This window comes from Chenopodium quinoa, unplaced genomic scaffold, assembly GCF_001683475.1.
Source record: "Chenopodium quinoa cultivar QQ74 unplaced genomic scaffold, ASM168347v1, whole genome shotgun sequence".
NCBI classification, from domain to species: Eukaryota; Viridiplantae; Streptophyta; class Magnoliopsida; order Caryophyllales; family Amaranthaceae; genus Chenopodium; species Chenopodium quinoa.
Window position 1 is genome coordinate 9147310 of NW_018743331.1, and position 26439 is coordinate 9173748.

General features: G+C 36.2%; 1 pseudogene; it reads right to left on the reverse strand.

Moving 5' to 3' along the window:
- Positions 1-10088: 10088 nt before the first annotated feature.
- LOC110737902 lies at positions 10089-12714 on the reverse strand (annotated as a pseudogene).
- Between the last annotated feature and the right edge of the window lie 13725 nt (positions 12715-26439).

Genomic DNA, 26439 nt, shown 5'->3' on the forward strand with positions numbered 1-26439 from the left:
ACATCAACTAGAAAAACAATTTCCCAAACCCCTCTGTCGAAACCACCGTTGCTCTGCTGATACCACCGATCCCTGCTGCCACCGTTGGTCAGCCGTACGTCGGAGAGGACTTAAGCTCGTAAGCTGCCTGTTGCCGCTGTTCACCACTCCGGCCTCCCGTGCTCGGTGCTCCACTGCTCCATCATCCACCCATAAAATATTCCGTGACTTTATAGGTGATTTTAGAGGTGGGTTTTTATAAAATTTGAATCTTTCTACAATTTGCAAGATATTCAGATGAAGAATTTGCTGATTCTGTAATTTCTGCTTCTAGAATTCGTTGTTTCTGGCATTTTGCTCGGTACCCATATTTTTCAATTTTTTCCCTTTATTTCTCTGATTTTTCTTCTAATTGATGCTTAATTGTTTAGAGTGTTAATTATTGATTGATTTTTACTATCAGTTCGTTTAGATCAAATGTAATGCTAAAATCTTTGTTTGCAATTGGTTTTTAAACTTCTTGTTATTATTGTTTGAAGCTGCGGCATTATCCTAGAGTCTAAGTGTCTCTGCATGTGTAGTTATTCTTACAATGGGAAAAGAATGAGAAAGAAATTGCCCACCCCTGTCTGTTGTAGATCATCTCAAACATAATGATGGCAGAAATATTAAAGATATGATACGCTTGGTGGTTTTCCTAGCTACAAAACTTCGATGTTTATAATATAAAAATCTTGCCATAACTTAAGAGTGTTGTTAAACGTCGTTCGCAATTTACTAGGTGACGTTCGCATTTTATACTTGAATTTCCTAAATTGCCCTCTGTATATAAATACTCGATAAACTAAGTTATGACACTTAAGAGACATTTCCCGTCTTACAAAATCACTCTTTCACACTCTCTCCCTCTAAAACCTTCCAAAAAATCTGAAATTTTGAAAAAAAAAAATCAGAAATATATTTTTAAAAAAAAACCAAAATCGGTGAAGGCTACTCAAACACAAGCAAATCTAGCAAACAAACGTTGAATCCGACAATGGCAGACCGACGAAGAATTGGGCTGAAGTTTGGTGGTTGTGGTGGCGGCGTTAGCGGCGGCGAACCGGTTAGTTTTTTTGTTTATTTTTTTTAAGTTTTTGAATTTTGAAAAAAAAAAATCTGAAAACCGTGACATCCGCCCAGAAATTTCGGAAGTGGAGGAGAACTTCCGGAAATTTTAGGCGAATGTGTGGTTTCCGCCTGAAATTTCCGGAAGTTCTCAGCCACTTCCGGAATTTCTGGGCGGAAGTGGTGGTTTCTAGAATTTTTTTTTTCTTTTTTTCCCTCGGTTTCGTTGATTTCTTGCATTATTTATTTATTTTTATTTTAAATATATTTCTTTCCTTGATTTGTGGCATTAAAATAATTTTTTTCTTGATTTAGTCTTGCAATAATTATTGTTATGTATTTTTTCTTGATTTAGTTTTGGAATAATTATTGTTTTGCAATATTTCTTTCCATGAGTTTTAGTTTTGCAAGAATTCTTGATTTACATTTTAATAAGCTTGTTATTGTTATGTATTGTTATTGTTATGTAAATTTTATTTGGTTTGTATTGGTATTTGTTATGTATTATGGTTGGTGACTTAAATTGTTGTTATTGTTATTGTTACATTTTAATTGTGGCATTGTTTTTGTTGTATTTTATGACTTTTCTTTGTAATTCATGATTTTGCATCTTCATATTTGCAATAATAAGTGTGTAATTGTTATGTATTGTGTTTATTGTTATGTAAAATTTATCTGGTTTGTATTGGTATTTGTTATTGTTGTTATGTATTGTGGTTGGTGACTGAAATTGTTGTTATTGTTATTGTTATTGTTATTGTTATTGTTTTTTTTTTGGTTTGTGGTATTGTCGTTGTTGCGTTTTAATTTTGGCAATTCTGTGGTTAATTATAGTTTTGATTTGGTCTATTATTGTGTTGAACTTATTTGTAGGGTGTTATTGGTGTGTTGTTATTGTTAGTAGTATATTAGTATTGTAAGAATAATATTATTGTTATTGTTAGTAATGTTGTTATTATTGTTTATTTGATTTGATTTATTATAGTTTTGATTTGATATTTTTGAATTTGAATTATTATTGAAATATGATTCTGTACTTATTTATTTAATGCAGATTGAGGGTTCTGGTCCTCGTCATGCAAGATCAAGACGTTTGAATGCGTCTGTTAGGAGGGAGTTAGGTGGTGCAGGAACCTCACAGGCACCGTTTCACCATGAGCAGCAGTATGGGAATGCTGGTACTTGGTCGGGGAGCAGCAGTCACATGGGAGCGCCCCCATGTATTCGTCTACTGGAGTGCTTCATCTGACGATGAGGATGAAGAGCGAGGAAGTCAAGCTGGTGGAGATGCACAGTATGACCCTCAGGATTACCGTACTGTGTATAGGGGTGACCATGGGAGATATGTTAGTAGTAGTGAGCCAGTTCAAGCTTCTACCAGCTCGTCAGAGTCATGGGTGGTGCAGGAGCCGATGCCAGGTGGCCTGAGGATGGTACTGTTATTCCTAGTTTTGGGGGTCACGTGGCTGCTTACATATGGGGTGGGTAGGAGAGAAATGTTCTGCGGTGTTTGAGCAGGACACAAGTGTGTACTGAATTGGGTAACTAGCGCGCTCGTCTTCCGCAGGAGCACCTGGAACCGATTGATGGCAGTGGTCTATCTCACTTACCCGGGATCATGTTCAGGCGTTTTGACTGGCCCTTGATTTCTTCTTTTGTTGAGAGAAGGCAGCTAGACACGAACACGTTTCACATGTCATTTGGGGAGATCACGATCATGCTGCATGATGTGTATCATATTCTAGGGCTTCGTGTTGATGGTTCCATGGTTTTCACTACTCCTAGCACGGATGTTTTACGGGGCGCGTGCTCGATTACCTTGGATATGACTGAGGAAGAGCTGAATGAGAAGTGCGGTACTAAAACCGTATTGTAGGGTAGTGGGGTGCTGACTGAGAGGATAATGGAGTCGACCTTGGAGGCGCAGAGGCCCTTCAGTTTCCATTACAGGGCATACCTGTGGTTAGTACTTGGCGGATGTTTATTCTTGGACAAGAGTGGAAACCGTACTCATCCTTCCTTCCTCAACGAGCTTTGTGTTGAGGATGTTCAGATTGTACTCCTGGGGTTCTACTGTGCTAGCATACATGTACCGGCAGTTGGGTACAACATCACGAAAAGATGCTGATTCTATCGCCGGCTGTCTTACGCTTCCGCAGGCGTGGATCTACGAGTACTTTCCGTGTTTTCGGTCTCAGCTTGACCAGAGAGCTTACTGTTCCTCGTGCGTTCGCCTGGGATGTCGGATCGGGGTGCCCCAACAAGAGCATGGAGCGCCTTCTCGCTTTTCGTGCTAGGTTGGATCATTTGACTGACAATGAAGCTAACTGCCTACTAGGGGTGAAAGTTTGGTATTCGGTTTGGATTATACCCCAAACCGAATCCAAACCGAATTATTTCGGTTTTGGATTTTTGAAACCGAATCCAAACCGAATTTGGATTCAATCCAATCCAATCCAAACCGAAATAATTCGGTTTTGGATATTGAATCCAAACCGAACCGAATTTCTTTGGGCTGTTTTTTTGGGCCTTGAATTCTAGGCTGTTATTGGACAAATAGTTTTGGGCCTTTTAAAGACCTAATTTTTGTACCTGTTCCTGAACAAAACATAAATTTTTAGACAAAGATTCCACCACCACAATTTATGTCACGAATTACAACACTTAAGTTTGTCCAGCCAAAATACAAGTTACAGACAGTCAAACACAACAGTAATCTTAAACATAAAATGACCGTATGGCTGATTGGCAGCAGCTTCATTCAAATCTGGCATTAGCTTCTTCTTCTTAGCAGCGTACTCTTCATGCATTCAATCAAGCTCAACCAAGTTTGGGTTGATTGGATCAGTAATTTTCATATTCTTCATGTCTAACATTCAAAAAATAAACAAGTTACATAATATATATGACATAATGAAAAAAAAAACATATGATAATTAATCATTATACTATAAAAATAAGGCTCATAAAATAATGAATCTATCAAAAATAACATAAGTACTCACCAATTTGAACATAGCAGAACAAAACATCACTATAAAGATTGAACAAAACATCACCAATTTGAATGGAATCAATTCGAACATAATAACCCAGAGATAAATCAAAATTCCCAATTTGAACATAATAAATTAATAACTCAATTTCACAATTCGAACATAATAAATTAATTTCCCAGAAATAACTCAAAATTCCTAATTCGAACATAATTCAAATTCCCAATTCAAAAAAAACAAATGAAAGAGGAAAAGAGGAGTAAATAAAAAAATCCTTACCTTTGAGTGACTGAGAGAGGTGGTGGCGACAGAAGGTGGTGGCGCGTCGCGGATTGAGGGAGTACGAAGTCTACGAACACCAGATATGAAGAAAGGAACTGATATTCGACCAAGGAGACAATATACGGTGGCCGGAGTGAGATACGATGGTGAGATACGGTGGTCGGAGTGAAGGAAATGAAGGGTTTTGGTGAGGAAGTAGAGGAATTGAGGAGTGAAGGTGGCCGAAAGTCAGAAAAATGAAGGAGAAAATTAGGGTTTGCTATATATATGTAGGGGAATTGGGCTGGAATCTATATGGGCTTTAAACACTTCGGTTTGGATTCCGGTTTTCGGTTTTTTAGGACCCAGAACCGAATCCAAACCGTAATAATTCGGTTTCAGGATTTTAGAACCGAATCCAAACCGAAAACCGAAAAAACCGAACCGAATTTCTAGTTCGGTTTGGTTTGGATCGGTTTTCGGTTTTTATCCAAACTACTTTCACCCCTACTGCCTACCGTACGGAGTTGATCTAGCACGACGCGTGCCTGCTACTTTTTTCATTGGCTGCATCCAGTATCGTAGCGTCATTGAGCCATATATGCCTGATCGAGTAGTTCGACAACTTGGATACGTCCAGGGCATTCCACAAGCCATCAAAAGGCATGAGAAGGCAAAGAGACCAACGAACTTGAAGATGTATCGAGTTGACTTTCCGCCAGAGATGACATCTGTGATGTAGACTTGGTTTGTCCCTGGTGTGTCTTTCAGTGTCGTGATAGGTGCCTTGAGCAGACTTGGTGGTGGTGCTCCTACGGTCGGTCCTGGTTACATGCAGTGGTTGTACCGATTTTCTCATCAACGTGTTTCTCCAGTTGCGTCATCACATGAGAGTCGCACACTGCTAGAGAGAACTAACACGGATTACGTAAGTAGTTGTGTTTTTTGGTACTATAATTATGATTAGAAAAACTTGTGATTTATTTAATATGTTGTTTTTTTTTTAAGTGGATGGGTCGGTCCATGGAGGTCATCAACAGGACACTGGAGGAGTATTAGAGCCTGTCGCGTGATACAAGAGCAATGGCTGAGGCGCTACGAGCTGATTGGAGGCGATGATGGGGTTGTGAACTTGCTGTTTTTTATTTTTATTTGACCTGTACGCATTTCGTTTATATACTATTTATTCGCAATGTACTTTAAGGATTGAACAACTGTTTTTGTGGTTTTGTTGAAACTTTGTTTAATTAAGTTAAATTCGTTACAAATTACATAACTACAACTGTTTAACATAAATGAAAGTACAAAAATATGTTCATTATCTAATTAAGGCATCCCACATGTTCCTTCTAGCTGCGTAGCGCTGATCCCAACCGTCAACACTTGGGTCGTGGTTCTCGGTCCACCAACCTGCAATCGGGGGTAATGGCGAATCTGGTGCAAGTTCAATAATAATGAAACGTGAGCCCCCAACTGTAGCGATGACAAAGTCTCACTCTAGTGCTGTGACCCCCCCCCCTCTTGCCCGCAACGGCAATATCGTGAGGCATGGGTAGTAGCAGGTTGGTGTTTGGCCTACACCAAGAATAATAACCACTGCGTTGAACGAAGTCGCAATAGGAAATAAATCTTGAATTGCAGTCATCCAATGACGGGAATCAACCGCCCCACCGTCCCATCGAATACGCTCCACATTGATGTCAAGTCTTCCAAGCCCATAAATCCTCTCATATAGGGCTCAATAATCGAGGACTTCATTCGCTATTGTTTCTCGAGCGTCATACCATCGCCCTTGATCACCGAAGAAGAACTCGGCCACACAACGAAACCCACAGTTACCATCGCCAATGACATCCTTCCATCCTGTGATGTACGGCAACATCGGCCTTGGAAGCGAGTGTCGATAATGGCTTTGGCTAATGTCATTTACATCTCCTGCACAAATGTAAGGTTCGTTTAATAGTTTAGTAAACGCTGACTTATGTGAAAAACACAACACTTAATCGTACCTGTTTGTCGTGCACCACGTTCAGTGTAGTGGCAGTTTACATGTTCAAAATAAGAACGATCACGTCTTGTATCATTGTTTCTTGGTCGACCACAAACCCGGTGGTTTACAACAGGCTCTCTGAGGTCAGAATGATCCGGATGCAGCTCCTCTTCAATGATGCGAGACACATTTCGAAGAACAGCAGGATCACTACCGATTACCTCATCCATCAAAGAACGAAAATGTGCGGCGTCCTCGGTCGAATCATTGCCAGGCACCGTCCCATCATCACCATCACCAATAACCAAGGTCCTCCAGAACGGGTGAATTTTCCTGATGTACAATCCTGTCCAAGCAATTAGCGAATCATGTATCTGGAAAGTACAGGGCAAACCGTGGGTCACACGCATTGCACATCTACATCGTTCGTGCACTTGATAACTCAGCTCCCTCATCCTCCTTGTCTCCTCATCGAGAACTTTCAAACAATGCTGAGACACCTTCCCGTTTATACGTGACAGTGGCAACTGTCGGTACTTTTGACCTATCTTCGACCTAGAAGCCTCCAAACCATTACGAATTGCGATGATCTGATTACCAATGTGGCAATGAACTCGAGCCCATACAGTATCCAAAGAACCTGCACATTACAAAGAAAAACCGTTATGATTTGTAACTCAAATACCTACAACAAAATACATACATGAACTGCAATAAGCAAACACCAAACCTGTCGAGGAATCAAACCACATCTTCACGGCCGAATGTTGGCTCTCAACTTTGCAAGTGCTGGTGTTGCCATAATGTAGAACATGGTTTGTCCAAATTGTCACAAACTTCGTTTTATGATAAAGCCATGTGTTCGCTACATATTGTATCACTGCTGGATAACTTGCCCACCTATCTTTCAGTATATCTACAGCGGCCTCATAATCATCCTCAGTTGCAGTGTCCATGATACATTTCCATTTTCCGTTTTTGAAAGACGCACCGATCTTCTTGTTTTTGAACATAGCAGTGACCCGAGCCTCCACATCTTTGTTAATGTGCCATCGACAAAGTAAGTGCAAGGTTCCTGGAAACACTTCCCTCAATGCAGCACATAGCCCAAGCTCACGGTCTGTCAAGAAAACCGACGACTCCTTATCATACCCAATCACGATCTCAACCTTTGCAAAACCCATCGATAGCTTGTCGTGCTCTCGTTGCGCATGAACACGTAACCGATGAGAAAATTCTGATTTGTCAGTGTCACACTAACTATCTCAAAGAACGGCATCCCGTATCGGTTAGTCTTGTAAGTGGAATCCATACTGATCACATATGGGTACGTTTGTAGGATGTCTACCATGACTGGGTGCGCCATAAAGGCGTGCTGTAAAACGCCTTCATCATCAGACATGACCCAGTAAAGATACTGACTCTATCTCGCCAAATGTAGAAATTGCTGAACAACTCCTCTCCCATCAGACATCTCCGCTCTGAAGTCATTCCGGCAGTTGTAGATGTGTCTGATGTTTGGATGATCATCAGGAAATTGCTCCGCAATAGTCGCCATGATGTTATGCGGTGAAACCTTAGACTTCGTCATGTCACGCATAACCTGCTTCGCATTCAGGCTCAACCCACTAATTTTACGATGACCCTCTGGATACGCAATCATTGGATGGTTGTGGGTCCCAGTTGCATCATCTTTCGCTTGGATAACCCAAGTATTGGTATTGAAGTCGTAACGTATCTTGATGTAGAAAGGACAACCAATGCCCTTGGTTTTGGTGTCCTTCCGAATTGCGTTCTCAAGATCTCTCAGCTTACTCCTGCGTCCCCGATCACATCTTAAATATCGATATGGTCGACCATCCCTCTGTTTGTTGAAAGACGATTTCACCAAAATAAATCCCAGATTTATTGCAACAGCATCCGCCCCATCTAACTGCATCATCAAACGTAAGAAAAACCGTGTCTGTCACAACATGTGCACTGTAATTCACAACGTCACCGCCGTCTTCAACCTTCAAATCCTATAAAATTACAACACAAACAAATATAAGGATTAGTATTTTAAATTTAAAAATAATAATAATAATAGTAACAATAATAATAATAATAATAATAATAATAATAATAATAATAATAATAATAATAACAATAATAACAATAATAATACTAATAATACTACTAATAATAAAAACAATAACTACATAACATTAACAAATAATAACTAATATAATAATAATAATAACAATAACAATAACTAACATTCACATAAAGTAATAGTAACAAAAAAAAGTAACAATAACAATAATACAATACAAAAAACAATTACAAACAACAAAATTTACGCAACCCAATTTATGCGCACCAAAACAATAAAAATAATAAAAATCCAACAACAACAAATAATCATACTAACAACAACAATAATATTAAAAATAATAGCAACAATAGTAATAATAGTAGTAATAATAATATTAATAATAATAATAATAATAATATTAATAATAATCATAATCATAACAAAAACTTAGTAATATTAACAAAATTAATAATATAATAACCATAATAATAATAATAAGTACACAATATTAACAAATAATACATAATATAAACTAATATAACTATTATTCATAATAAAAATAATAAAAAGACAATTACGTGTGTATATATATATATATATATATATATATATATATATATATATATATATATATATATATATATATATATAAATGGGACATCCGCCCAAAGAATCCGGATGTTTAAGTGGGGATCCGCCCAAAATTTCCGGATCTCCCACTTAACATCCGGAAATTTCATCCGGATGTCTGCATCCGCCTGAAATTTTCGGATGTTAAGAGGGAGATCAGGAAATTTTGGGCGGATCCCCACTTAGGCCTGTTTAGTTCACCTTATTTTTACTTATTTCAGAAAAAAATAAGTTTAGATCAGATCATATCAGAAAAAATAAGTCAGATCAGATCAGATCAGAAAAAATAAGTTCAGATCAGATCAGATCAGGAAAAATAAGTTCAGATCAGATCAGATGAGAAAAAATAAATTCAGATCAGATTAGATCAGAAAAAATAAGTTCAGATCAGATCAGATCAGAAAAAATAAGTTTAGATCAAATTATTATTATTATTATTATTATTATTATTATTATTATTATTATTATTATTATTATTATTATTATTATTATTATTATTATTATTATTATTATTATTATTATTATTATTATTGATTTATGATGTATCATATTTGATTTTATCGTTTGTTTGAACTAGCAACATTATCTATGTTATTAAATAGCACAAACAATAAATGGTAATAATTAAAATTTCATTATAAGCTCCAAATCATAAACGTTTACAAATATAATTTTCATTACAAGACGTTCCAAATTTCCTTCGCTATATTAAGTTGTACTTCTTTCATTACAGCTTTACGATTCTCGTTAAACAAATCATAATCTGCTCTTGGTTCAATTTCTATACCACTATTAATGGGTATATCCAACTCATGTAATCGAATAAAATTGTGAAGTGTGAATGTAGCAACCATAATTGCCAATTGATGTTTAGTGTCCATTTGTGGCATCATTGTCAATATTTTCCATCGACCTTTTAATTGTCCAAAACATCTCTCGATCGTTGTTCGAAGTGAAGAGTGAAGATAATTAAAAAGTTCAAGCATGCCTTGTGGTGGTGGACCATTTCGAAATTCAGGCAAATGGGTTCTAATATCTTTTTCTTTTATTGGACTCAAATATCCAACGGTATTCGGATATCCAGAATCTACTAGATAATATTTTCCTGTTACAAAATAAAGTTATACAGCATATTAGTATAGTGTCATGTATGGAGTAAAAACATACACTATTTTAAATTATACCTGGAGGTGGATGGGGAAATCGAAATTCTGGTACAGTTAAGCAATGGTTCCATACAGTAATATCATGAGCACTACCTTCAAATCCAACGTTGATAAACGTGAAAAGCCTATCAAAGGAACAAGCAGCCAAAACATTCCATGTTTTTTTTCCTTTACGCCCTCGATGTGCCACACCATCATCATCGCTTACAACTGCATTTATATGAGTCCCATCCAATGCTCCAACACAATCCTAATAGTTCATTAACATTTAGGATACATTTTATAAGTGATTATATATTGCATATGCATAAAATAATATAATGACAATGCAAGATTATATTATTTTATGACCAATATTTTGTGCTGTCAATATGACCAATATTTTGTGCTGTCACCTATTTTTTTTGGCACCACGGTCAAACTTTGGTATGGTCTTATGATCTCGGTAGACAAATGAACCATTGCTTCCAGTACTTGTTTAAAGTACAACCCAATTGTTGCAATAGAGTGCTGGAATCGATCGGCAGCATCACGATAAGAACTGCCTTTAGCCATGATATATAAAAATATTCCTAATTGCTCAGCCATATATATGTAACGACCATCTGATAATAAATTTTTATTTTTCATGCAAGTAACAAGATCCACAAATATGTTTCTATCTAATCTCAATTGTTCTTTGCATAAATCAGGATGGGCATGTAGTAGTCTGTTTATGTATTCTCTACCAGATTCTCCACCTAACCTTAGAGGCAATCTCTCAATTGGTGTAAGAAGTCTCTTTAGCTCTTCCAATGTGATAATTGTCAAGCACATTGGAAGTGTGTTATCCATTCTACAACATAAACCAACAAAATACCAACATTATTCAATTTGAAAAATAAAATCAACAATGACTTTTAAAATAAAGACTAAAGCTTCTTAATTAGATCACCTGAAAAGCAATAGCATCATATGAAGCTACTTAAACCTAAAGGTCAGAAAAAATAGTAGCTTCATATGTGGAACCTTAATTAAAACTAGAAAAACATCAAATAACTAAAAAAGAACATATGAAAGTGCAAAACAAGTCATAGGAAAACATAAGACAAAGTTAACTTCAAATAGTCATCACCCCAAAAAACCTAATTAAGGACCACCCAATGTTGGATCTTAAAATGCTGTCTTCAAATACATGATCTTCTGATCATCACTTCGGAGACCTAAGAAGAAATATGCATTATCGCCATGATGAAGAAAATTCATACATTGGTAAATAAATCCTTCTCCTTGTTGAACAATAGCCTCAATATTGTATAGAGCATCTGAGACATCTTTATACTTATTACCACTCCCTTGCTTACAATTAGTTTCAATAGACATTTTCAACAACTCTATACAAGAGTCAATGTTACTACTCTTGTTTTTTTTTAAGTTTACTAGTACACCCATCACTCTTACGTTTCCCCAACGAGGTACTTTTAGGAGGTGAATTACTCTGTTCATCATACAAATTATTTATTCCCCTACTTATTTCCATATCTCCTATATTTTCATCACTGTCCCCGGACCTTTCCTCATTTTCTTTACCAATTTGTTCCCCACCTAATCCGGGAGAAAAACTCCATTTGCTAGTAGCAAAAGACCCTGAAAAAAGTGCCCGTAACTTCTCTAGATGAGGCAATGGTCTCCTTAGGAATCTCGCTGACATACCTTTATGTTTCTGCATAAATGCACAAAATTTCGATTAAATAAATTTTAAAATAAACTAGCATTGTAGAGGTCATAATGCAACAAAATGGATAAACAAAATGTCGTACCTTTACAAATATATTCCACCTACAGGACAACCAGTAATAGGATCAAATGTAAGACCGGTCTAATTGAGTTCCATTTCATTCCAAATTTTGAACCTTTTCCTTAAATCATCCCAATGATTTCTTGCTTGTTTAATATTGAAATTCTTCCCACTTTTAACGTTCAAAGTACTCACTATTCTATGCCAATTAACCTTTGATAGTCCACCTGATTTCATCTCCAAGCATATGTCCAAAAAAAATTCTGTATTGTCATCAGACCATGCTACCCTACCAGCCATTACACTATGATCAAGAGCACTTTAAAATTATTATTTTCATGCATGAAAGATATAAATAATCAAAATAAGTACATAAATATATACGTTACGTTTCTTCTTCTTCAAAAATATATACATACTACTTCTAACATCTATTGAGAAACTAGGACCAAACTAGGACCACAAAACATGGATGTATTTGATCTAGAAAAGAACTTTGCATTTTTTGCTGCATATCATTGCATATCATAGCAACCCAGTTAATATTTTTATTCATATGTTGTTTGTTTGGCCAATTTTTTATACTGGGCTATGCTACTATACTTTGTACCCATGCTGTTTTTCACTAATTTTGCACTAATTTTCACTATAACCCAACTCTAAACAATTAAACCCATAAAGTAAACAATTCACAAATCACAAGTATTGTAAAAGTTAAATAACAAGGTGACAATCGATAGATAATTTAAAAAAAAAATGATCTATCATCTTATCACCTACTATACAATCATCAATTTGACTAAACACTTATATAGCCTATAATCCAAAAAACTGTCCTTTTTTTAAGGTATTGTCTATGCAAAGTGTATTAATTAATTAATTGTAATAAATTTAAAGTAATGCTTTGCATACGCCAGTAGGTATGTATTTGTTTAAGTTTGATTTCCTTTTTAATTATTCCTTAAAGCATGAGCAAGTGACCATTATTATTATTGCACTCCGTATTATTTATGAATTATGATATTGTGTCAAAAAAATGAAAAAAAAAACTATTAGTTGGTGAGTTCCTAAATTTAGAAATATTATTAGTTTGAAAGTTACAGATCTAGTAATCTGGTCCACTTCACCAACTCGTACTTCATATTTTTGTCATAATTTCTCATCATCAAGCTAATAGGGAACATTTATATATAATGTTCAGGATTTTATTTTTATTTTATTTTTTTTGACTTTAAATGCAATCATTAGTAATATCTATATATATGAGGTGATTGGAGTATAGAGAAACACAAGTTTAAATGGTCCCTATGGACAAAAAATTTCATATATTTACGATTAGTATATTATATTGACCTTTACGGAGTAATTAAGGCTTAACGATAGTCAATTCAAAAACGACATTTAACTAAGCAATTGGATCAATTTGACATAAAATCGCATGAAATTAGATGATTCTCATTGAACTTTAAAATGCTTTAACATGACTCTGAGTCATTATAAACCACATCGGCCTACCAACAAAAGGAATTTTGTATGGAAGTTTTATTGCTCGGTCATTTATGGCCAGGTTTACCAATTACCATATTGATCTTTCAACAAAATAGAGATTTATTAAAGAAAACAACAAAAGTATCATATCTAATTATATACGTAGTATATTTTTTGAGTTATACTACTACACTACATTGTGATGTGACTATTTATGTTGTTATTATTACTACAACTTCCATTCTTCTTTTTTTATTATTCTCCACTTAAAATAAAGAAAAGGTCATCATTTTTAAGAATAACAATAACAAAATAATAATTGAAAATTAAATAATTCCTCCTTAGATAAAAATTCAATTGAAACAATAATATACTCCGTAACTAGTAAATTACCCAATGAAGTGATGATTGTAAACGAAATTATGAAAATATAATAAAAAAAAAACAACAAAGAGTTAAGGTATTTACCTGTCGACGGGATTGTATACGAGCAAGCTACTACAATGACCAACAGAAGGACAAAATTTGGGAGAGATTGATGTGTTGTAGGTAAGAGATATTGCAATACGAAAATATATATATATACACAAAAAAAAACTGTAGTACCAAACTACCAATACTCCCAATTAATATTTTTGTCAGTCAACCCAATTAGAGAAAACCCAATTCAGATTTCTAGAAAAATGAAGTGTAAAGTACCAACAATGGTGAAGAGTGTGAAGTAAACACAAAAAACAGAGAAGAGAGAGAAAGTGTGAGTACAGAAAAAGAGATAGAAGGTTGTTATGGGAAAAAGGAAAGCAAGGTCAAAAGCTGGAAAAGTGAAAAATTAAAGAACAAAAAACAAAGTAAAAAAAAAATTAGGGGGGCAATAATATTAATGTAGGAAAAGTGGTTACAATTGCTGGGGCGGATTTCCACAATTTTTGAGACATTTGTCCGATTTATAAGGTCCTCTGTAATCACAATGATCACTGCAACCACCACTTGGCGAACTTAAATTTGGCCAATAGCGTCCTATGCTTTGCCCATTCACCCATGCCTCACCTTTTCCCATCCCGGTGAAGTCTAGAGCAAGTGGGTCATTCCCATCAGGAGCATTGAATGATGTATTTATACACCCATTTCATTAAACGATGTATTCCCATTCACCCATTGAACGATGTGTTCCCATCAAGTGGGTCTTCTTGAGGCAACCATAATTGTATTTATACACCCATTTCATATAGAGGAGCCTAACGCGAACATGGGTCGGAAGTAGAGCTGTCAATTCGGGTAAACATGTCGGGTAAGTGTGGGTCGGATTAATTCGGGTCGGATCATTTCGGGTTGACTGCATTAATGCACATGCACCTACAAAGTAGGAGTATACGTAAATAGGAATTACTAAATTTGAATAAAGAATGCACATGCATCCAAAAAGTAGTGGTATTCATAAATTTTCATAGGTTTTTTTGAGACGTAAATTATAATACATTTGATAATAGAGAATTTTTTTGAAAATATTTGAATAAGCTTAAATAGGAAAATAACTCATAGAATTAGGGAAAGAAAAAAAAATATGACGTAATCCTAGATTGCTAGTTAATTTCGGGTCAATAACAAGTCGGGTTGATTTCAGGTCGGGTTAATGATAGATCGGGTTGAATTCGGGTCGGACTAGTAATAGGTCAGGTTAAATTTGGGTCGGGTTAGTAATAGGTCAGGTTAAATTCGGGTCGGGTTAGGAATAGGTCGGGTTGAATTCAGGTTGGGTTAAATTCAGGTTTTGGCGGGTTAAAACGGGTCAATGTGTCATTCCCACACAACCATACACGCATGAATAAAAAAAGATTCAATAGAGGAACAAATGAATAAAAAAACACTTAAACGCCCTAAACAAGTTAAATATAAAAGGTTAAATAAAAAAAGGAAAATGAAATCTAATAATCACACCTTAGCTCCATCTTCCAGAAACAATCTCACCTTTTGAAATTTTAGAAACAATTCCATTAACAATAATGATATTATTATTATTTAATAATAATAATATAATATAATATAATAGTAATAATAACAGTAATAATAATAATATAATATAATATAATATAATAATAATATAATACAATATAATATAATATAATAATAATAATATAATATCATAGTAATATAATATTATATAATAATAATAATATAATATAATATAAATTAAATGATAATAATAATAATAATAATAATAATTGTCTCCCCAGCAATCAGCACTGTGGAAATCGCAGCAGGGAGATCACACCTCTGCTTGGCTTCGAGCAGTCCCTATTTCTGGGTTGGGTTAAACGATGAACGCAAAGATCTACCGATGTGTGTTGTGCTACAAGATGGGTATTCCATTGTTTTCTATCTCGACGCCATGCTCTACTTGTTCTCGGGTTTTCACTGGGGATATTTTCGGTGATCACGCGGTGTCGTGTGCTGGTATTGTGGGTATTAAACATCGGCATAATGTTGTCCGAGATACCCTTTTTGATATCTGCTACAAATCTGGAATTTCAGCAAGAAAGGAGGTTGACATAGGGTTGTCCGGAGGGAATGACGGGGCCCTCAGACCTGCTGATGTGTTACTTTATTCTCGGGATCGTGGTCGCGATGTCTGTGTGGACCTAACTGGGTCTTCGCCCTTGACACAAACAGGGCTATCTGACTTTGTTCCTGGACGGGTTGTGGCTGATGCGGCTCATCGTAAGCGGGTGAAGTATGAAGCTAGTTGTCGGCAAATTGGATATGGTTTCATTCCCTTCTCCTTTTCTTCGCTTGGGGAATTAGAGAAGGAGGTTGTTGCGTTGTTGAAGAGGGTTAAGAGGTTCTCGGTGATGCAAGACATTGGGGCGCGTGCTGCAGCTTATATCTTTAATAGGGTAGGTTTTGCTATAGCTAGAGGAGTGGGGGCCCAGATTGTATCTCGGCTTCCCACTAATTTATTGTAAGTTGTATGACTTTAACTGTCTTTGAGATAATAATAATAATAATAATAATAATAATAATAATAATAATAATAATAATAATAATAATAATAATAATAATAATAATAATAATAATAATAATAATAATGATGATGATGATAATAATAATAATAATAATAACAATAATAATTAAACATTAATATTGATTAACATTAAAAGTAGAATATTGAAATAATTAAAATAAGGTCAAATCAGAAAAAATAAGTTCAGATCAGATCAGATTAGAAAAAATAAGTTCAAATCAGATCAGCTAAAATCAGGTGAACTAAACAACCTCTTAAACATCCAGATTTTTTGGGCGGATGTCCTCTTTCCAAAAAAAAAAAAAAAAAAATCGAAATACTAACAGATTCTTCCGACGAACCCTCCGGTGTGTGAACGTTGTCGTCGTTCATCGTCAAACACCGCTCCGTACACTTTCCGTTTCTGCCCCGGGATTTTTAAATTCCTCGGGATTATTGTACAATGGTGGGACCGGGAATTTTTGGGGCTCGGGATTTTTTTAAGACAAGTGGTGGGCTCAGGAATATTATTTATCTTATCGGTAACTAAAGTGACTCATGGTGGACCCTTATATAGAAAAAATACACACAAGGGCAAAAATGTCATTTCACCTAAAAATGGGAGCGTCACCCTGTAATTTGCGAACGACGGCAGTTCAGTATCTTAATCATGTGAGGGTTGGGCAACTGATTTTAGAAAGAGGTAGTATACGTTTGGGCTTCAGATACATTGAGATTCGTGCAGGGCAATCATGTCTACTTGTGGAGATTAAGATGACTGCATTCCTCTGGAGTAGATTTAAAGAAAATTGAATTGTTGTTTATGTGATGAATATGATAATTATGTTTAATTTTTGGTTGTAGAGTGCGGTTAATACTGCCTTGGCAGATTCTGAGTGTGCTAGTATTGGTAAGTCCGATGCTAGATTGTCATGTTTTTATGACAAGGTTTCACTATTATTAATGTGCTAAACTTTGGAACTTTTTGTTGGTATAATTATTCCCATTAATCTTGAAGTAAAGAGATTTTTATGATGAACTTACTTGTCCCAAGATAACGTCTTTGTTTTTGTTTAAGGTTTAGATTTATGTTTTGTTATGATAATTGATTAGTGGACTTAATTGTGGTATCATGAACAATAACCTTCTCAAGGTTCAATACGCAAATCTTGTTATAATTAATTACTTGAAATTAGTCGTCTCACTTGAAACTTGGAATATATATATATATATATATATATATATATATATATATAAATTATAATATTGTTTTATATATCAGTGAATCATGTCAAACCTTACAAAACTCGAATTTTTTGCTCTTGATATTACTAGAAACAACTATCTGTCTTGGGTCTTAGATGCTGAAATACATTTCGATGCAAAGGGACTTGGTGATACTATTACAGAAAACAACACTGCAACAAGCCAAAATAAGGCTAAAGCTATGATATTCCTTCGCCATCACCTTCATGAAGGCCTTAAGACTGAGTACTTGAATGTTAAAGACCCACAAGTCCTTTGGAGTAATCTAAAGGAAAGGTATGACCACCAGAAAACTGTGATATTACCAAAAGCTCGTTATGACTGGTTACATTTAATTTTACAAGACTTTAAGTCTGTGAGTGAATACAACTCAGCCATGTTTAGAATTACATCACAATTGAAATTATGTGGAGAGAAAATCACGGATGCGTAAATGTTAGAAAAAACATACTCTACTTTTCATGCAAACAATGTTGTCCTGCAGACACAATACTGTGAAAAGGGTTTTACAAAATATTCTGAATTGATATCTTGTCTCCTTGTGGCTGAGCAAAATAATGAACTATTCATGAAAAATCATGGATCACGCCCAACTGGCTCTACTCCATTCCCTGAAGCGAATGCGACATCCCATAGTGGGAAAGAGCAAAAGGCTAGAGATCACGCCAGCAATCGTGGTCAAGGTCTTGGTCGCGGCCGCGGACGTGGACATGATCGTGGTCGAGGTGGTCATTTTAGGAACTCATACTCTCACCAGAAGTAGGACAAAAAAGATGGAAATAAGAATGAGAAGGATAAAAATGAAAATATATGCTACCGTTGTGGAGGAAAAGGCCATTGGTCTCGTGTGTGTCCCGCACACCAAAACATCTAGTGGACCTCTTTCAACAATCAATCAAACAGAAAGGAAAGAAAGTGGAAACAAATTTGGTGTATGAGGATGGCAAAGGTGATTTTGATTACGGTGATAAAACTCACCTGGAAGCAGCTGATTTCTTTCCTAATCCTGAAGAAAATAATTGAATAAATTATGAGCCATTGGCGAATAAACTCTATTAATTAGCTTGTATTTATTATAGAATTTTATCGTAGTACTATGATTTTATTCTTTATGGGACATGTGTTTTGGGATATTTTTATGTTTTCAGATATTTCATTATTATTATTATCAGTCATTTATTAATTTAAGTTATTTGGTTTAATGAATCTTATTTTAGTTCCTTTAATTCTATTAGAATATTAATTTGAGAATTTTTAGTATAAAGATTCATATAATTGGGCAAGAGGAACGAATATGAATTTTATAATTGGGCATTGATAAGAGAATTTATAGCTTAAAAGGTGTAAGAGATTTAAAGGTAGTTGGATTAATTTAATGCCTCCACATGAAAGGATTAGGGGGAGATAGTATTTATTTCATTATTTTTATGTAATCCTTGCACATAAATAATAATAAAAAAAATATATATTGATGTTCAGTTTGGTACATACATTAACTAAAATATTAACGTTTTATTTAATAAAAGTGGCCACATGTTAATTAATATATTTCAAAATGATACCATCCTGAAGATGGATATGAATAGATGTCATTAGCTATATACCAACTGTTAATGCTCTAATTAAAATTAATGTACTAGAAGGACAACATCAATTACTGATGAACCTAAAGCACGCCTAAAGTGTGGTAGCCGTAGCCGAGCCTAATAGATTTCAAAGATAAGAATCTTCAAACAGGAAAAGAGCAATTATTGACAATAGCAAATTTGAGGAAGTAATACATTTTGATAGATCTTTATAATAGATTATATTTAGTAAAATGGATATGTACCATGATTATATTGAGTACTCTAGAAGAGTTTAGAATGTCCAACAAGCTTAGCATGTATCAAGATTATAGTCAAAGCTCCAGCAGAGTATAAAATTTTAGATCAAGTATTAGTTGATTGTCTTGCCAATTATATAAAGAAACACATTTTGGTGTCCTAATATCACATCATATTTATGGTCATGCATAAAGTAATTGTAATAAAGTGATCATTAGTGTTGGAATAGTGACCAGAGTTCAAATTTAGAGAAGTGACTGGATGTGATAATTAAATTAGGCCATCTGGGTTTAATAATTACCCGTTATGGAAACTTGAAGTTTCATTTGATAATTTGTTGACGCTTTCTCAATGTTGCATATATGAAATGAGTTAAATGGCAAGACATAATATTGAGATTGAGCTATTATTGAATAGTGATTTATAATAATTTGTATTGATGAAAATGTCAAGAGTAATGGGTGACCAGAAGTTCACCAGAATAACAAATATGTTATTATCAACTATTAGGTGACCAGAATATCTATTTAAATCTTTAAAGATCTCGAAGATCACTACCTAGTAGAATTCCAAGCAAGTGATTTATGCTTGTATAATAATTCTTTTGATTGGGGCTATTATATATGTAAGCACATAAGAAATTGGAAAAGAAAGAAAAACATACAACTTCACAATACATGTCTCCCCATTGACATTGATCTCTAAAAGAGAACATATTATGGAATGCGTAACAATAAATACACATGCAATGTAAAGTTAATGAAGAAATGATTCTTCATTGAAATTGTTCTCTAGAAGAGATAAAACTTGCTTAATACAAATCTTCTGAGATAATTATTTTGATTGTGATCCTCCCGATGAAAAGAATTTTAATGCAAATTTGTATACTAAGTTGGTATAGAATTAGACGCCCCTATAAATGAGATATTTTACCAACTTAGGGGGAGAAGAATTAGCGAAAGTTGGAAAAATCGGAAAATATAATTGATGATCCCTATAAAGGTAGTTTGAAAAGTTATATGCCAACTTTTGTCTATATATTATCAAGATATGTTGCACATTTATGATTTGATTTGTATTTAGTTATAACTCATGTTGCATAGCGTTGAAGATACTTTTTGGTCATATTATGTGTATACATTGAGATAAAAATCTTGTCAATTATACTTGAATCACTACACCTGAAGTGTAGGTTGTATGATCGGTTTTTAAATAAAGATATCTCTAATGGATATGATATATGGCAAGATAGTGCAGTTAATACTAATAGCGTAATAGTATATAACTACCATAGTGTATGAAATACCCTAAAAGTGATATAGATATCTGAATTATTACAATAGATGGCCTATGATGTAAGGATGTTATGATGGTACCAATAAGAAATGTATTCAGATATCATAGTATAATAGCATGCGAAATGTACGTTAAAGGAATATTATGATACCGGTACAAAACCAATAAATAATATGCATATGCATGATAAAATAGATTAGTGAATAAGGGATCTGAAATATATATGTCCATTTTGATGTCGACACAATGATAATGATCAAAAGTTTGTCATGGACCAGAAGTCCAATGAAATATCAATTTTTAAATCCACACTGTACAGTGTCTTGTATTATTTTGAGTCCTATGTATGTTTATATGCATGTATGAGTCATAGGTTAACGGATTGTTCATTGCATATGTCAGTAGTTGTTAGATACATTACTTATTGTATATTTTGCTTAATATGTTATCATGTTTTATATATCTCATATTGCATGCATTAGTTTCTATACAATATTTGTGGTGTATGTGCATGTTCATTCAAAGTATAGTAAGGCATATTTACAACTTTGATGGAAAATTAGAAAGACATATTTATTCCAACGGGCTTATAATTATGATGAAATTATATATGACGTTGATCTAATATTATTTATGAATCATGTAAGAGAAGTTTCCGAAGAACTTATATATGCAACGTATTTATAGCCCTAAAAATTTTATATCTTGAATATTGCAATTATTATCAAACTCTTGAAAAGTTTATGTGACTACATCATTGACATCTCAACCTGAAGTTTGAGCATATGAAAGTTAGTGAGATTTGCTTTTGTATTTGCAAGAGAGCTATCGTGACAATTATGAAACGTCTAAGGAATATCAATGGAATACTTATGTGTGAGAATGTTTTCTTATGGTCCAGAAGAACCATGATTAGCGTATCTAATTACATGTATTATATTATAATTCAGATGAGATTGAAAAACGACATTAATAATATCAAGTTTTGTCATCAAATTATTATTAATGAATGTTTGATCAAATAATGATCATCGATTTCTATTATTTACGACCTCCAGAAGAAGGCCTAATCGCATAAGTTTAACTTTTAAAGTAACTTTATTCAAACAGAGGTTTGGAATGATGTAGAGATAAATACATGTATAATGAAATGAAGACACTTTACATGTTCACTTGAAGACTTGAAGATGCAATTTCAGTTTAGGAGGATCGAAGACCAATGAATGATATTTTACTACATATTAGAAGATATCCAACTATATTGGATTCATTGTTGTGGTACTAGAAGATCTCAGGTTATGTATTCATCAGGGGGAGAAAATACGCGCTGCACTCTTTTTCCCTTGACCATGGTTTTGTCCCACATTGAGTTTTCTTGGTAAAGTTTTTAATGAGGCTGCATTTCGAGCATATTACGAAGAATGTTGTACTCTTTTTTCCTTCATTAGGTTTTTATCTCACAGGGTTTTTCCTAATAAGGGTTTAACGAGGCACACTCTTCGATAATGGACATCCAAGGGGGAGTGTTATGAAATATTTTGTGGATATCCATTATCCTCCTTTTATCATTCCAAAATATTCTAGATTTAGGGTTTATTGTTATCTAAGCAAACCCTTGTTATATTGTATGTATATATATACCCTACTCTATGGAATAAGATTGACTGATTGATTCTCTCCCCAATTTCTCTCCTATCTCTCTTTATTTCTCTTCCATATTTAACATTATCACTTTAATTTCAGGTTTTAATTGTACTATTATAGTCATTTTAGTACCATACTACCATTACAACTAATTATTATACCATTACACTCCACTGACGTAATTTCACAACCTAATGGTACATATATTAGCTTCAAAATTATACCATTATAACAATATTTAGTACAATTTTATCATTTATAGTACTATTATACTAACAATGATACATTTCACATTTCAGTGATATAAATGTTAATTTTTAAAATATTTACGTATTGTCATGTACCAAAAATACAAAACATTACTCCATTACTACTTCCTCTAAAATTAGGGGAATCCAAGTAGTACAATTGGAAATTCTTATGTTGATATGTATATCAAATTACCAATTATTGAGAATTTTCACAATAATTGTAAAAAAAGGAAGATGGGTGGGTTAGAGAATGAAGGAACGGTGAGGAAGAATAATACGGAGTAGCAGTTTCGAGAAAACCCAACAAAATATCTTAGTTATCTAACAAAAAGAAAATTAAATAGAAATTGTTTCGGATGAAAACAATCGAATCTCGGAAGATCCTTTTATCTTGAGGGAACTTGGTCTCGGTCCGAACGACGCAGGAGCCGAGGGTTTCCTGCACAACAAATACACGTAAACTAGCCTCGGGGGGGACGCCGAGGAAGGCCCCTCCGATGCTTAAGTCAGTATATTAGAGAGAGAAAGCTGTGCAAGAGTTTAGTTGCTTGAGGCTTTATTGTCTTACCAAGAATTGACCAAATTGTTGGCTTTTATACCTTGGCTAATGAAGGAGGCGGATTGGGCCCGGAAGTCAGTTGGGCTGGGCCAAGCTGATTGGGCCGTTGACTGACCTTGACATGGCTTTGAGGATGTTGATTTTTGACTTTAGCACATTTGGAGAGTTGAACCTTAACCTTGGGCTTTTAATTGGATCATTCAGTGACCAGGCCCAATTGGACTAAATTGGACCCAAACAACTTGCCCCCCAGACCCGATTTGGAAGGATGACGGGTCGGGTTTGATTTAATCAAAAAAGGAGGGAAGTGAATGATTTGTTAATCCAAAAATGTGAATTTAAACCGTAATTAACCCATGATTAATGAGATAACAACAGTTAATGTGGATAATTGCGGAAGTTGGATGGGTAGTGGGCGATTTAACTGCAAGGTCGTGTGTTTAACGGTTACTTAGTGGGGTGCTTGAGAGAAATTGAAACGCAGACTCCTTGAATTCCCATTTCTGGAGATATAAATAGAGGCGCGTCTTCTCTCCCCACTCATTCATCAACACAAACCCAGAATTCTCAAGAACGCTCAAGAGCCCGCATCAAAACTTCGCAAATTCCCCGAGCATTAAGCTTAGAAGCTGAGACTTGTCACTACCAATTCGTAAATCGGCGACTTTTGCTTCAGATCAAGGTAAATTCCTTTGATTTTATTTCATTTTTCTTCGAATTCGAACTCCTTCCCTTTTTCTTTCGACTTTTCTCTTCGAAATAGTCCATGGCAAGAGGAGTTAGGGGTAGAGCCCGTGCTCCAAGAAGAGCAAGGCCGATTCCCGATCCTAGGAATAGGATTGGGACCTGGAATGGTCGAAGGCCGGAGTCTGACCCTGCTGATGGGATTAGGGCGACTCCCCTTTCCTCGGCTCCTCCTCAAAGAACGGATGAGCCGAGTGCTTCTGGACGGGACGATGAAATTCCCGCTGTCCTTTGGGATATCCTCCCTGGGTTTTCAGAGTGGGAGAATGCCGAAGTCGCTTCGGCCATGATAAAGAACCGCCCCTACTCATGGTGGGTAGAGAACGCCGATCAATATCGATTTGCCGAGCAAATTGAGTTGCACTACGGCATTTTTGAAGCTGATGGATATTGGTGCCGAATGCCCTCAGCATCCGATAGAATCCATCGTCCACCCCCGGGGTATGTGGGGGTGTACACGAGACAGCTTCAGTATGGGCTGAGGTTCCCTTTGGACGTTTTCGTCCGAGACTTGCTGATCCATTACAACATTTCCCTATGTCAGCTAACCCCCACCAGTATCCGAAGGGTGATGACATACTTATGGGTCTGCAAGTTCTTCAGATACGTGCCGAACCTGCACTGCTTCAGAAAGCTCCATCGGCTAGTGCCAAATATTCAGAGTGGGCACGGAAGCCATGGTTCTGGGTGGTATCGGATTGAGTCCCGGCCCCAATACTTGACCATGTGGCCAAATGACTCTTCAGACAAGGACTGGAGAGGTCAATGGATTTGGGTTAGGGCACCCATAGATCCGGGCCACCCTTGTGTCTTCAGCGCTCCCCGGTACTTAGCTGAGCCTGATCCCGAAATGGGAAGTCTAGGTCCCCCCGCAGATAACGGGGCGGATCCGAACCTGGATCAGCAACATATCTTCGGCAAGCTGCCGAACCCGGGGGGGAGTGGTCGAATGCAGCATATCCCGGAGACTTGGCTCCCCGATACGCATTACGTTTTCCAAGAGAATATGCTAGCAGCTGTTGGCCTCAGCCGAAAGTTTAAGGATGGTAAGCTTCTTCGGCTGGGGCCGAGGCTTTTAACTACCTCTTTTTCTTCTCTCGCTTTGCTTTTTTATGCTGTGCCAACATATCTGAGCTAAACTTTTTCCCTTTCCTTTTTTTCAGAGCGGGACGAGACCAACGTTGGTATTAACTACGCTCGTCTTGGTGTTAACCGAGAGCGAGTTGTAACTGAACGGGCCCCGTCTATCACTGAGTCGAGGCATAGGGAAGTTCATCTGGACTCTTCCCACTTCCAAATTGAGGCTGTTGCTCTGTATCAGAGGCAGAAGCCTTGGTGGAAGAAGAGAGACCCTTGGTTTCAGCTGCTGAACGAGGAAGCTGAAGCTGCCCGCACAGCCGAAGAGGTTGCACGAGTACTTGAGGCTTGTGAAGGAGGAGAAGGGTCCTCCAGAGCTGCTGAAGCCGAAGCTGCAGCTAGAGCAGCTGAAGAAGACGAGGCTTTGCTGAAAACCTCGGTGAGCTTTCAGACAACTTTTTTCTTTTCTTCTTCTTTTTTTTTTTTTTTTTTTTTTTTTTTACTCACACTCTTCTTCCCCCTGTCTGTTACAGTCTGAAGAGAGTAACAGACACAGAGAAGGCAAAGCTCCTGTTCGTCCCGAAGATCAAATACAAGAGTCTTCAGACTCAGATATGGACGAGCAGCCCCTTCTGAAGAGGCGCCGAAGGATGGCCATCATCGGCCCTCATGACTTTCAGCAGAGGCCGATGACCATCGGCGTCGCAATAAGGGAACCTGAGGAAGGCAATGGATCGCCGAGGGTTCCCCAGCCAACACCCCAATCTCTTCAAAAGACCCCTCCGCCACCTCCTGAGATGGAGGTGGATCAGAGAACTCCCGAACCTAAGGGAGGGGTCCAAGAAGAAATCAAGGAGAGTGCTGCTGAGCACGAAAATAAAGATGCCGTGATGTCAAGTGCTGAAGGCTTCACGGCAGATATCGCAAGAGAGGTTGAGGCTTTCGTCCTCACCCCTGAAGAAGAGGAGGTCATAGTACTTGACTCCTCTGAGAAGGACGATGCTGAGACAACCAAAGCTAATCAAGCTCCATCGTCGTCCTTCCCTTCTTTCCAGACTCTGCATTCTGGAGAAATGGGTTTCTCGGCCCCCCGAATTCCAATCCCAGATCACATCTGGGACCTCATATGGGGTCAAAACCGAGAAGGAGCTGCAGCCTACTTCGGCAATTTTGCTGGCATGTCCGAAGTAGACAGGGCAAGGATCTGGTCGCTGAAGGCCACTGCTGGGATGGGCGAATCCAGTAGATCAGTTCCTGACCCAGCCAGGTCTAACCAACTGCTGATGATGCAGGTAATTTTCCTTCAT